We start from the raw sequence: 11,012 nt of genomic DNA, 5'->3' as shown, positions 1-11,012 counted from the left end.
CATCTGTGTAGGCTATTAGATCAAAGCCAGAGTCCTTTGGATACCAGAGACCCAATGAAGGAGTTCCCTTAAGGTATCTAAAGATCCTCTTGACTGCAGAAAGATGCTATTCTTTAGGATTCGCTTGATATTTTGCACAAAGACATATAGCAAACATAATATGTTATCCTGTTTAAGTGATGAGTGATTTATRACTTTGATCTTATGATTTTGTTTTAAACGGAGAAGTAGGAATGCGGCTATGAGGTGGCCGGTTTATTTTAAATCGGACATAACATCCGGATGGCTAAATTAGAGGATCAGGAAGAGTGTTGTCCGGATTTGTTATCCGGACAAGGTTTTGTGATTTAAGCCAAGTGTTAAATCGGACAAGCTATGTGAAGTGTTGTTCAGATTTGTTATCCGGACAAGGTTGACCGAATTACTTGTTATCTTGTCAAGACATGATTCTTTTGGAACAATAAATGGGAATTTTGACAAAATGAATTTGAACTGATAATAATTCCATTGACTGCGATCTATTCTAAATGGAATTTTTTTATGAAATATTTTTGATGGGGAAATAAAGGTGGCATATCAAGGAGAGATGTACCATGGGATAAGGGTGGCATATCAAGGAGAGGTGTACATTTGGATATAAAGGTGGCATTTGTGTGTGTGTTATGTAATATAACTCTTGCTATTATATCCTTTAAGATTACTGTGGTCTGGAATCTTTATTTCTTTGTGACTTAAAGATTTAGGATCAACGTTCTTATTGGAAATCATAGTGTGGATGTTATTGAGGGGAAGATACCAAGTTTGGCCTGAAATTTTGAACAAACCTTATTTGATTTGAAAGGTTTAACAGTCGCATTCTGATAATTTGTTTAGTGTAAACCTGTTTGGTTATGATGTATTGTTTGCAAGCTAAATATTTGGCTTGAAAAGTGAAAGGTATTGATACTATGTTTTTACTTGTTCATATATTTATGATATATATGAGAAGTAGTTTATTTAAGTTTTTTGGTAATTTTTACTCTGCAATAACATAAATAGGATAACTCACTAGACCTTTCGGTCTAACCCTCGTTTTGTGATTTCAAATATGTATTGCAGGAAGTGCTGACGGTAACGGAAAGGGAAAAATGTAATATTTTCYCTACGTGATTATCTGCGTGAAGATTTACTGATGACATGTATAGTTTTGTTAGATGTAACTGGTTTAGTGCAAGAATTGTATTTGGAATTTTTGGACCATGTATTTTGTACTGGTAGATTCTTGTACTAAGTGACCAATGTGGTGTACAAACATGTATTTCTTATATATGAAGTATATGTTACATGCAATGTATGGAATGGGGCGTTACAAACTTTTATCAATTAGAATTTATTCTCATGGTTGGACGATTTCCATTTATACTCTTTGCTCTTTCTACGTCTAGCTTCAACATATCTTATGCTTATCGCGAACTGGTTTTGGTCATGTGCATATAGCTTGATACTACCCTAGTTACTCATCCTCATTTGTCCTTAATCAAACTCCTTTTGGCAAGTTGACTTGTCCCAATTATGAAAAGTTAGGATACCATGCAACATCTTGAAATTGAAATAGTAAAAGTTAGATGACGTTAGTCCAATTTTTGAGTGCGTGTTTTATAAGTTCTAAATTACGTATTATTGGGAGGAATGTGAAGAGGTGGATAGGATGACAGTACTTTTTGTATATGGCTTGATTTGAAGTTGTAGAAGAAATTTGAAAAGTTCTGTTTGATTTTTTAAAAATCAATAATGTATTTGTTTTTAAAGTTTGAAAGTAATTCATACTTTTTATCATCTCTCTCTCCTAGGGGAAGAAGGGAGTCAGGATATCAAGTTTAGATTTGTATGTGGACTTACGATATCAATTGCATGGATATCAACCAGACTTGGTATCATGTGAGATCTGTTTTCTTGAGACTCATGAGACCACCTTTTTACACTTTAAACTTTACAACTAAACACTGTGAAGGTAACATTCACAGTGTTTCTTCCGTGAAGGTTCAAAAAAAATTTACCTTCAATGAAGTAGACTTACCCCATTACATTTGACATGATCTATATTATTTTCTATACCTCATTAAAAATCTACACAAATTTCAAGTAAGTATTACTCTGTTGTTTAAAAAGAAGAAGTTAAATTTGTGATCTAAAAATAATTTAAAACCAACTGGATGATTGATCAACTATTTCGACAAAATGAGTATTTATGATTTATCCCGTCTTCATTCAAGAACTTCATTTGTCATGTTAAGTCTTTACTACATGTACCGAGTACCAACCACATGCAATTAGAAAGGTTTTTTTTGTGCGGTAATTCACAAAAAGTCAGTTGATTGATAACGCGATGGTGTAGTTCCTTGGTGACCACAAGTAAAGAGTGAGGATGAACATTTATACAAAAACAGAACTAAGGGGTAAACGCTTACCGGTAGGAGTCAATAGTGTAATTTATTATCCAAGTAAGATTGTAATATATCAAAACGGTATCCTATGCAACAATTTACGTGGTAAGCGCTTACCCGGGTAAGAGTCATCACCCTCACTTACACTTACAAGGTAAGATTTTCCATTCCTATCATTGCTCTTACCGAGTAAGATTCTCGACTCTTTCCACGCTCATCTGGTGAGGAAATCCCCCAGTAAGCATTTACCGGGTAAACATTTAGTAAAGGACCCCTAAACAAATGTCACCTAAGCTTATCGTCTGACCGCCTTGGACACCTAGGTGTACGCCTCAACCAATTTTTACAAATATGTATCTATAAACCCAAGTTCTGAGTATCAATCATTTGTCTCAAAAGAAAGAGTTCAATATGTGTTMAAAAAWTAACTTAGAAACAATTGTATTTGKAAGAGTTCAAATTTAAAATATAACTCTTTTTTGAAATGAAACGTTTGATTTTAGGGGTTGGTTACACAAATATTTACCCGATAAGCGCTTATCGATAAGAGKTAACACTATAATTTATTTTATCGGGTAAGTTGAATATTGTGGTCCCGCACAAGTTGTAATTATCATCGTGTTAGCAAGATTATATCTTCTATATAAGGGTCAGCCCAAGAGGAGAAAGTAAGCCTTATTGTGAGTGTGTCTAAAAAGCCATCATTCTTAATTAGTGTAGCAACTAAAATGGAGTGTTGGTGTATGAGTAAGATTAAATCATGGTTGTTGATATTGATTACAATTCTTGTTCTCATGGTTTGTCGAATAGAAGGTGGTTGTATAGAAGAGGAGAAAAAGGCGTTGTTAGAAATCAAAACTTCCCTTATTGATTCATACTTTCTCGATTTCGACCAGTTTCTCCCGAGTTGGGTTGATGATGGTAGTATAGGTGGCAAGTGTTGTGATTGGGAGAGGCAGGTCACGTGCAACACAACCACTAGGCATGTAACAAACCTATCTTTGAGAAACATGGTGGGGATTCCAGAGCAATTTTATGGAGATTGCAAGAGTATTTTGCCATTAAATGTTTATGTGTTTCTTAATTTTAAAGAGTTAACAAGTCTCAAATTTGTCAAGGAATTGCCTTGATAACAATATTGTGAACACATGTATTATGAGTTACCATATTTGCTTGATATGGAATTATGGAAATTGATATTATATACATGTTTGACCATGAATTACGAATACATTGACTCTATTCATATTCATGAACATCACAGCGATGCAATATGGTGCTTGTAAGTTGACCAAGTAGAATAAGTTGAATCTATTATTAGCTATTTATTTTTGAAGTTACCTTCCTTGATATCACGTTAACTCTTTGATTTTACAGGACTAGGAAGGTTGTCGAGTTTGAGGAAGCTAGAGACACTGGATCTTAGCCGTAATAGCATTGGAAATGAGACCTTTCACTCATTGGGTGCTCTGACTTCACTCAGAGTTTTGCATCTCTATGGCAATGACTTGGAAGGATACTTCCCTGCTCTTGGCATGTCTTTGGTCCTTTTTAATTAATATTTGCAATAACATGCATGCTCTAATTATATGTTTATAATACATATATTTTGAACAAATTTGCAGCTCTGGAAAACTTGGAGACATTGGATCTCTCCATCAATCAAATGCAAGGTAATGAATATGATGTTAAACTCATTCAAGATGCATTGCTCCTCCTGGATTTGAATGCAATCTCTTCTGTTTACACATAAATACTCTTCCATTCCCAATTTTTTTTTTTGGTCTTCCATTAAATGCAAATTTGACATCTTTTTCTTTTCTCATCTTTTTTTTTGTGAATAATCAATTTAAAAAAATATCAAAAATAGTCAATTGATTAGTTGGTCTTCTATTAATTAAAGGGATTGTATTACTTTTTTATTTGAATATGCATTTATAAATGTTTTGTAAGTTCTAAATTACGTATTATTGGGAGGAACGTGAAGAGGTGAATAGGATGATGGTACTTTTTGTATATAACTTGATTTGAGGTTGTATAAGAAATTTGCAAAGTTTTGTTTGATTTTTGAAAAGTCAATAATGTATTTGTTTTTAAAGTTTGTGCGTAATTCATACTTTTTTATCATCTCTCTCTCCAACGGGAAGAAGTTAGTCAAGATATCAAGTTTAGATTTATATCTAGACTTACGATATTAATTGCATGGATATCAACCAGTATTTTTTCCATGAAAGTTCCGATTCTTTTTATCTTTGTACTATTTTGATATGAAGTTTCAAGTTTCAAATGTGGTTTTACGGGTCTCACAGAAACAAAATGGTCTCACGTGAACCGAACCCATATAAATCATTCTTAAATAAAGAAATATGTATTACTTTAAACTCGGTCATCATTTCAAAAGGTGAGGACTATAAAAAATTAATATAATAAAGGCTGGATCCGCCCCTGCCTTTTAGGACAGAACCTTTTTGGTTGGTTGAAAAGTTAAACTTATATGACCTTGAGTTAATTTCCTCTTTGTTGTTTGGCAAGTCTAATACCGGTTTAATTTAATTTCACATTCAGAGGCTCAACGCATGTGTGAATGGTATATCTCTGTTTAAGCTTTCGAACCATGGTTAGATGAAACATGATATATTGATATCCATCATTTATGTATCATTCTAATATACTTTTATCATAGGAAATGAAATGTTTGATTTAGTGCATAGTTTAATAAAGAAGTTTTACTTATTAATCTAACATACAAAATCCCCTCAGCTAGTGTCAAAACTAAGTGAATTAAACATGAAGTTTCCATTATAGGTAATAATGTATTACCAAATGCCAATAAAGTAATTTGAATTGAAAATCTTCAAATAAAAAATAGAGTTGACCAAGTAGAATAAGTTGACTCTATTACTAGCTATTTATTTTTGAAGTTACCTTCCTTGATATCACGTTATAACTCTTCAATTTTGCAGGACTTGGAAGGTTGTCAAGTTTGAAGAAGCTAGAGACACTGGATCTTAGCCGTAATAGCATTACTAATATGACCTTTCACTCATTGGGCGCTCTGACTTCACTCAAAGTTTTGAATCTTGGTTACAATAACTTGAAAGGATACTTCCCTGCTCTTGACATGTTTTTGGTCCTTCTTAATTAATATTTGCATGTTCTAATTATATGTTTATAATACATGTATTTTGAACAAATTTGCAGCTTTGGAAAACTTGGAGATATTGGATCTCTCCGATAATCATATGGAAGGTAATGAATATGATGTTAAACTCATTCAAGAGGCATTGCTCCTCTCGGATTTGAATGCAATCTCTTCTCTTCACATACAAATACTCTTCCATTCCCAATTATTTTTTTGGTCTTCCATTAAATGCAAATTTTGACATATTTTTCTTTTCTCATTTTTTTATGTTAATTTTTTATTTGAATATGCATTTATAAATGTTTTCTTGGTATTAAAAAAGCTTTCATGATCATTACAGGCTTCGAGCAAGTTTCTATATTGAAGAAGTTGAAAATTCTATATCTTTGGGGGAAATAATTTCAATGTAAGCTTTATAACATCTTTAAGTGTTAGTAGGCTACATGGAACATCATTTCCAGTTGAAGGTATGATTTATTACACTATTGATTATCTATCTTCTCTCATGTTTGTCTCCTCTCGAGTTAACTTAATAGACTTTATCTTGTTTTCAGTTCATCATAGACATAGATGGACCCAAAAAAAATCAAGCACTAACATCATTTTATTATAAGAAAAAAAATATATAGATATTTTTTCACAAAATCATCACTGATCTATTAGTTAATTCATTGTTTTTTATATATGAGGTCGTGTGTTCAAGTCTTTTATTACAAATTTTTTTCTATAATCATAATAAATGTGAAACTAAAAAGCTAAAAGCTAAGAAAACGACACTAATAAGATTCAAACTCAGGTGTGGGGTGGAAGAAAATTATTGCAAACCAACTCTAAGCTTGTGTCGTCGTAGTTTCAAAATATATACGATGACACACAACAAACTTGATACGATGACACTTTTCATGATCCTATAATTTTTTACACTACAATTGAAGAATGAAAATATGGCATATGTCACCACTTGAACCACCTAGGTTCATCCCTGATCATAGATCTATATGTTTATTTATAATTTCTTTACATGTAGTAGTAATGGTAGTGGTTGAATCAAAGTTTAAATGTGTAGTTGATTTTTTTATGTTATTTTAGACCTTTAGGAGGTGCATGTTACTCTATATATACTATTGAAAATGTGCATATATTACATGATATAAATCATAATTGTTTTAACAGTTAGGGGCCGTTTACCAAAGCTTACTCGGGTAAGTGCTTACCAAATCACATTACATTAACGAATGAATATGATAAAGAAAAAAAATCTTACCCAGTAAGAGCAAGACAAGGACCAAGAGTCTTACCCGGTAAGTGAGGGCAACGACTCTTACCACGGTAAGTGCTTACCGGGTAAATTGTTGCATATGATGTCGTTTTGATGGACTAAAATCTTACTCGGTAAGTAAATGATAGTGTTAATTTTGCCGGTAAGCGCTTACCGAGCAAGTGTTTGGTAAACGGCCCCTTAGTCATGATACACAAAGTCACATTCTTTAAATATTATCATCATAAACGTGTTTGATGTCTTTGAAATTAACAAGATAAAATGTGACTACTTTTTAAATTCACCGATTTCTGTAAATATATGATTAGTTTTGCGGACATTATAAAAACACTTGCTCTTTGACATAATTTAGTTTTTGCATAAGTACCACTCATACATATTTGGATGAAACTAATTTCAAAATGTACATTTAAAGTGGCACATGATTAGTTTATGTTTTGGTTCATGTCACTGAATTAGCCCAGCTCGCTAATCTACAGGAGTTGGATCTAAGTGGTAACTGGTTCAATGACACACCAATTATCCAAGGTAAAAGGAGATCTAGCCATGGTAACTTGTGCATACTTTAAAAAAATATGAAAAAACAAAAATGGTTTCATAAAAGTTCCTTGTTTTTCTACAGAATGTACGAGATTATCGAGATTGAAAAAGTTGAAGAGTATAACACTTCAAGGGAACAATTTCAACAAGAACATCATTTCATGCTTAAATGTTCTCCCATCCCTCAAGACTCTTGATCTTTCAAATGGTGTTTCATCAARAGGTTCTTTTCCCATCAAAGGCATGTTCTAGACGACTAAATTTAATTTTTACTATTATTTATTGAGTTCCTTTTTATATGGTTAGAATGTTAAAATGAGTGTTTAAAAAATTTTAATTGGTTAAATTGCAATAAGAAGTAGGGCAAATTGCATAGAAATATAACCATATTAGTCTTATTCATATTTTGTGTAAAAGAGGGGGAATCGAAACACAAAAAGTCAGATAAGAAAGAGTGAGATCGAGTCACAAGGTTCGGGAACAATAAAATTGATTTTTTTTTACTTTAAAACCTCCCAGCCGATTATAGAAAAATGTAAGTAACCAACTTTTAAAAGTTCGACGATTTATTTGCTAAAAAAATGTTCAAAGACTTCATTATTCAAATGAGAAAGTTCGATGGTTTATTAATTTATTGAAAAGTTCAAGGATTTAAATTTAATTATTTAAAATAAGATAGTTTCTTGAATATTTTTTCAAACTTTTCCCAATTTATAGATGAAAATTTTGGATTTATATAAAATTTTTGTCATAATAAACAATTAATCATGTTTTAAAATCTATTAGATAAAAAATAATCAAACTTTAAAAAAAATTATGATTATAAAAAATAAGTTAAATTTTAAAAACATTCATCACACAAGAATTGTCATAATGAAGAAATTACCGTCACAAGAGTAATCATGTGTATGTGTCTTTTTAACCATTTAAGTTCTAAAAAAATTATCATTATAAAAGGTAAATCGCTTTTTATAAAAAAATTACATTTTATGAAATTGATAATAACTACTTATCAATTGCGTATGTGTCTCTTTATTTATTTCAGAGCTGCTTCATTTATCTGATCTCGAAGTCCTCCTCTTAAGCAATAATGATTTCAATGGAACACTATCAATGGAAGGTAAGCATTATTTCTTTATTCTTTTACAACATTATTATTATTATTGCTTTCAAAAAGGTATTGAAGTTATCTACTCAGGCTTTCAAAAAGGTAGTGAAGTGATCTACTCATTGTAAACATGAAAAACTGAACTGGAGGCAGAGTTGCCTAACAATTTAACAAATCTTTTTTTTTGTTTTACAACGTATATATATCTATCGTCTAATCCTTAATTTTACTCTTGTTGTTTTCTAGCTTTCACATCTTTTCACAATCTGAAGTTCTTAGATTTTAGTTGGAACAATTTCGTTGGGAGCATCCCATCAACAATAAATGCATTATCACCTTCCATTGGAGTTGTCTCATTTGCTAACAACAAGTTCAATGGCTTGATACTTGGTATGTTATCTACACCATTCACGATTTAAAACATACGAAAGAAATGTTCATGTAGTATATATAGCTACATCCATGTACACTTTTGTTACATTACATAAGCCCAATGGTTGATCTTTGACATCATATGACCATACAAGTGTGAGTAGTTGCATTACATTAGCCTGTTTGTTTTATTTAATTATTGTCTTTTGACAGGTCTATGTTAGTTGAAGCACCTGCGGGAGTTGGATCTTAGTCACAACATGTTCGAGGGAAACCTGCCTCAATGTTTCAATAGTTTATCATCTCTTAAGTTGCTCGATATTTCATCAAATCAATTCAGGGGAACACTTCCGCCATTATTGATTGCCATTCTCACATCTCTCGAGTATGTTGATTTTAGTGATAACAACTTTAAAGGTGCATTCTCATTTAGCTCATTCTCCAGTCATACAAAGCTAGAGGTAGTTATATTTAAATGCAACAATGACAAATTTGAGATGGAAACAAAAGAGCCCATGGGTTGGATTCCGATGTTTCAATTGAAAGATCTTGTGCTCTCTGGTTGCAACCTAAACATGCCTAAAGCAAGTGTTGTTCCTAGGTTTCTTCTTCAACAATGCATGTTATGGATGATAGACCTATCACACAACTCTTTGAGGGGACAATTTCCAAATCGGTTGATTGAGAATAATACAATGTTGGAAGCACTTATTCTAAGGAACAACTCATTTGGTGGTACTATTAATATGTCGCTACATACACATGCTAACCTAACGTGGTTGGATATGTCCGAAAATCAGATTTTTCGTACCATTCCGAGGGATATTCATAAGTTCTTTCCATATTTAACGTATTTAAATTTGTCTAGCAATTCTTTAAATGGTTCTATCCTATCTTCAATTGGTGATCTGAGTGGGTTAAAGGTACTGGATTTATCTTATACCGAGTTCTCAGGAGAAGTACCAAAGGGGGTGTTCAGAAATAGCTCAGAATAACAAATATTGAAATTATCAAAGAACTATTGCATGGCATGGTACTTTCAGGAAACTTAAGCTTCGGTAATTTTCGTTCCCTTGCGTTAGATAATAATTGTTTCACTGGGAAAATTGAGAATAATCCCAGCAAATAGCATCGTTTGAATATTATGGATATTAGCAATAAATGTTTTACAGGTAGATTCCCCCATTGGATATCTCACAAAATTCTTTCTCGGGGCCCAACCTGACCTGCTTAAATCTGACATACATGAGGTATCTTCATTTGGGTTCCAATAGGTTCACCGGATCAATACCCAATGTCTTTCATAATTTGACTCGTGTTTCAACTTTGGATATAGGCAACAACTCCCTGTCAGAACGAATACCCGAATTTCTTGGTAAACTATCCGAATTAAGGATTCTTATTTTTAGAGACAATAACTTCAGTGGTTCTATTCCGAAGCAGTTGTGCCAATTAAGTAATGTGCGTTTGATAGATTTATCTGGTAACTCTATCTGTAGTCAAATACCTGGTTGTAACGTCCCATACCACACATTGCATGTAACACATATTTCATACAGAAGAAATACATGCTTTTATATCATTCAGGTCCCTTAGTACAAGAATCTATCATTACTGAATACAAGGTCCAAAAATTCAAATACATTTCTTGTACTAATCAACGATCATCAATCAAAACTGTACATCAAAGATAGATCTTCATGTAGAAGTGCATATAGGAAAATATTACATTTTCCCCTTTCCTTTATCGTCCGTACCTCCTGCAATACATAGTTAAAATCACAAAACAAGGGTTAGACCGAAAGGTCTAGTGAGTTACCTTTTTTATGTTATTGCATAGTGGAAATCACCAAAACCTTTATGGAAAACAACTTTTCATATATATAACAAATATATGAACAAATAGGGACATAATACCAGATCCTTTCCACTTTTCAAGCTAAGCATTCAKCTATTCAAATCACATACTTTTGAACCAACCAGGTTTCATATAATGCCACTTTTAAACCTTTTCTAATCAAACAAGGTTTATTTAAAAGTTTCAGGCCAGACCTTTTATTTTCTTCTCAATAACATCCAGACTATGATTTCCAATAAGAACCTTGATCCTAAATCTTTAAATCACAAAGAAATAAAGATTCCAGACCA

General features: G+C 32.3%; 1 pseudogene; it reads left to right on the top strand.

Annotated features, from left to right (window-relative positions):
• Window positions 1–11,012, top strand: part of LOC112503809 — a 24,696-nt pseudogene that overhangs the window by 11,647 nt on the left and 2,037 nt on the right.

The sequence above is a fragment of the Cynara cardunculus genome, unplaced genomic scaffold (assembly GCF_001531365.2).
Source record: "Cynara cardunculus var. scolymus isolate 2C unplaced genomic scaffold, CcrdV1 Un_Scaffold_3872, whole genome shotgun sequence".
In the NCBI taxonomy this organism is placed as follows: Eukaryota; Viridiplantae; Streptophyta; class Magnoliopsida; order Asterales; family Asteraceae; genus Cynara; species Cynara cardunculus.
Note: the sequence above shows the minus strand (reverse complement) of the source record. Positions and strands in the feature narration are given on the sequence as shown.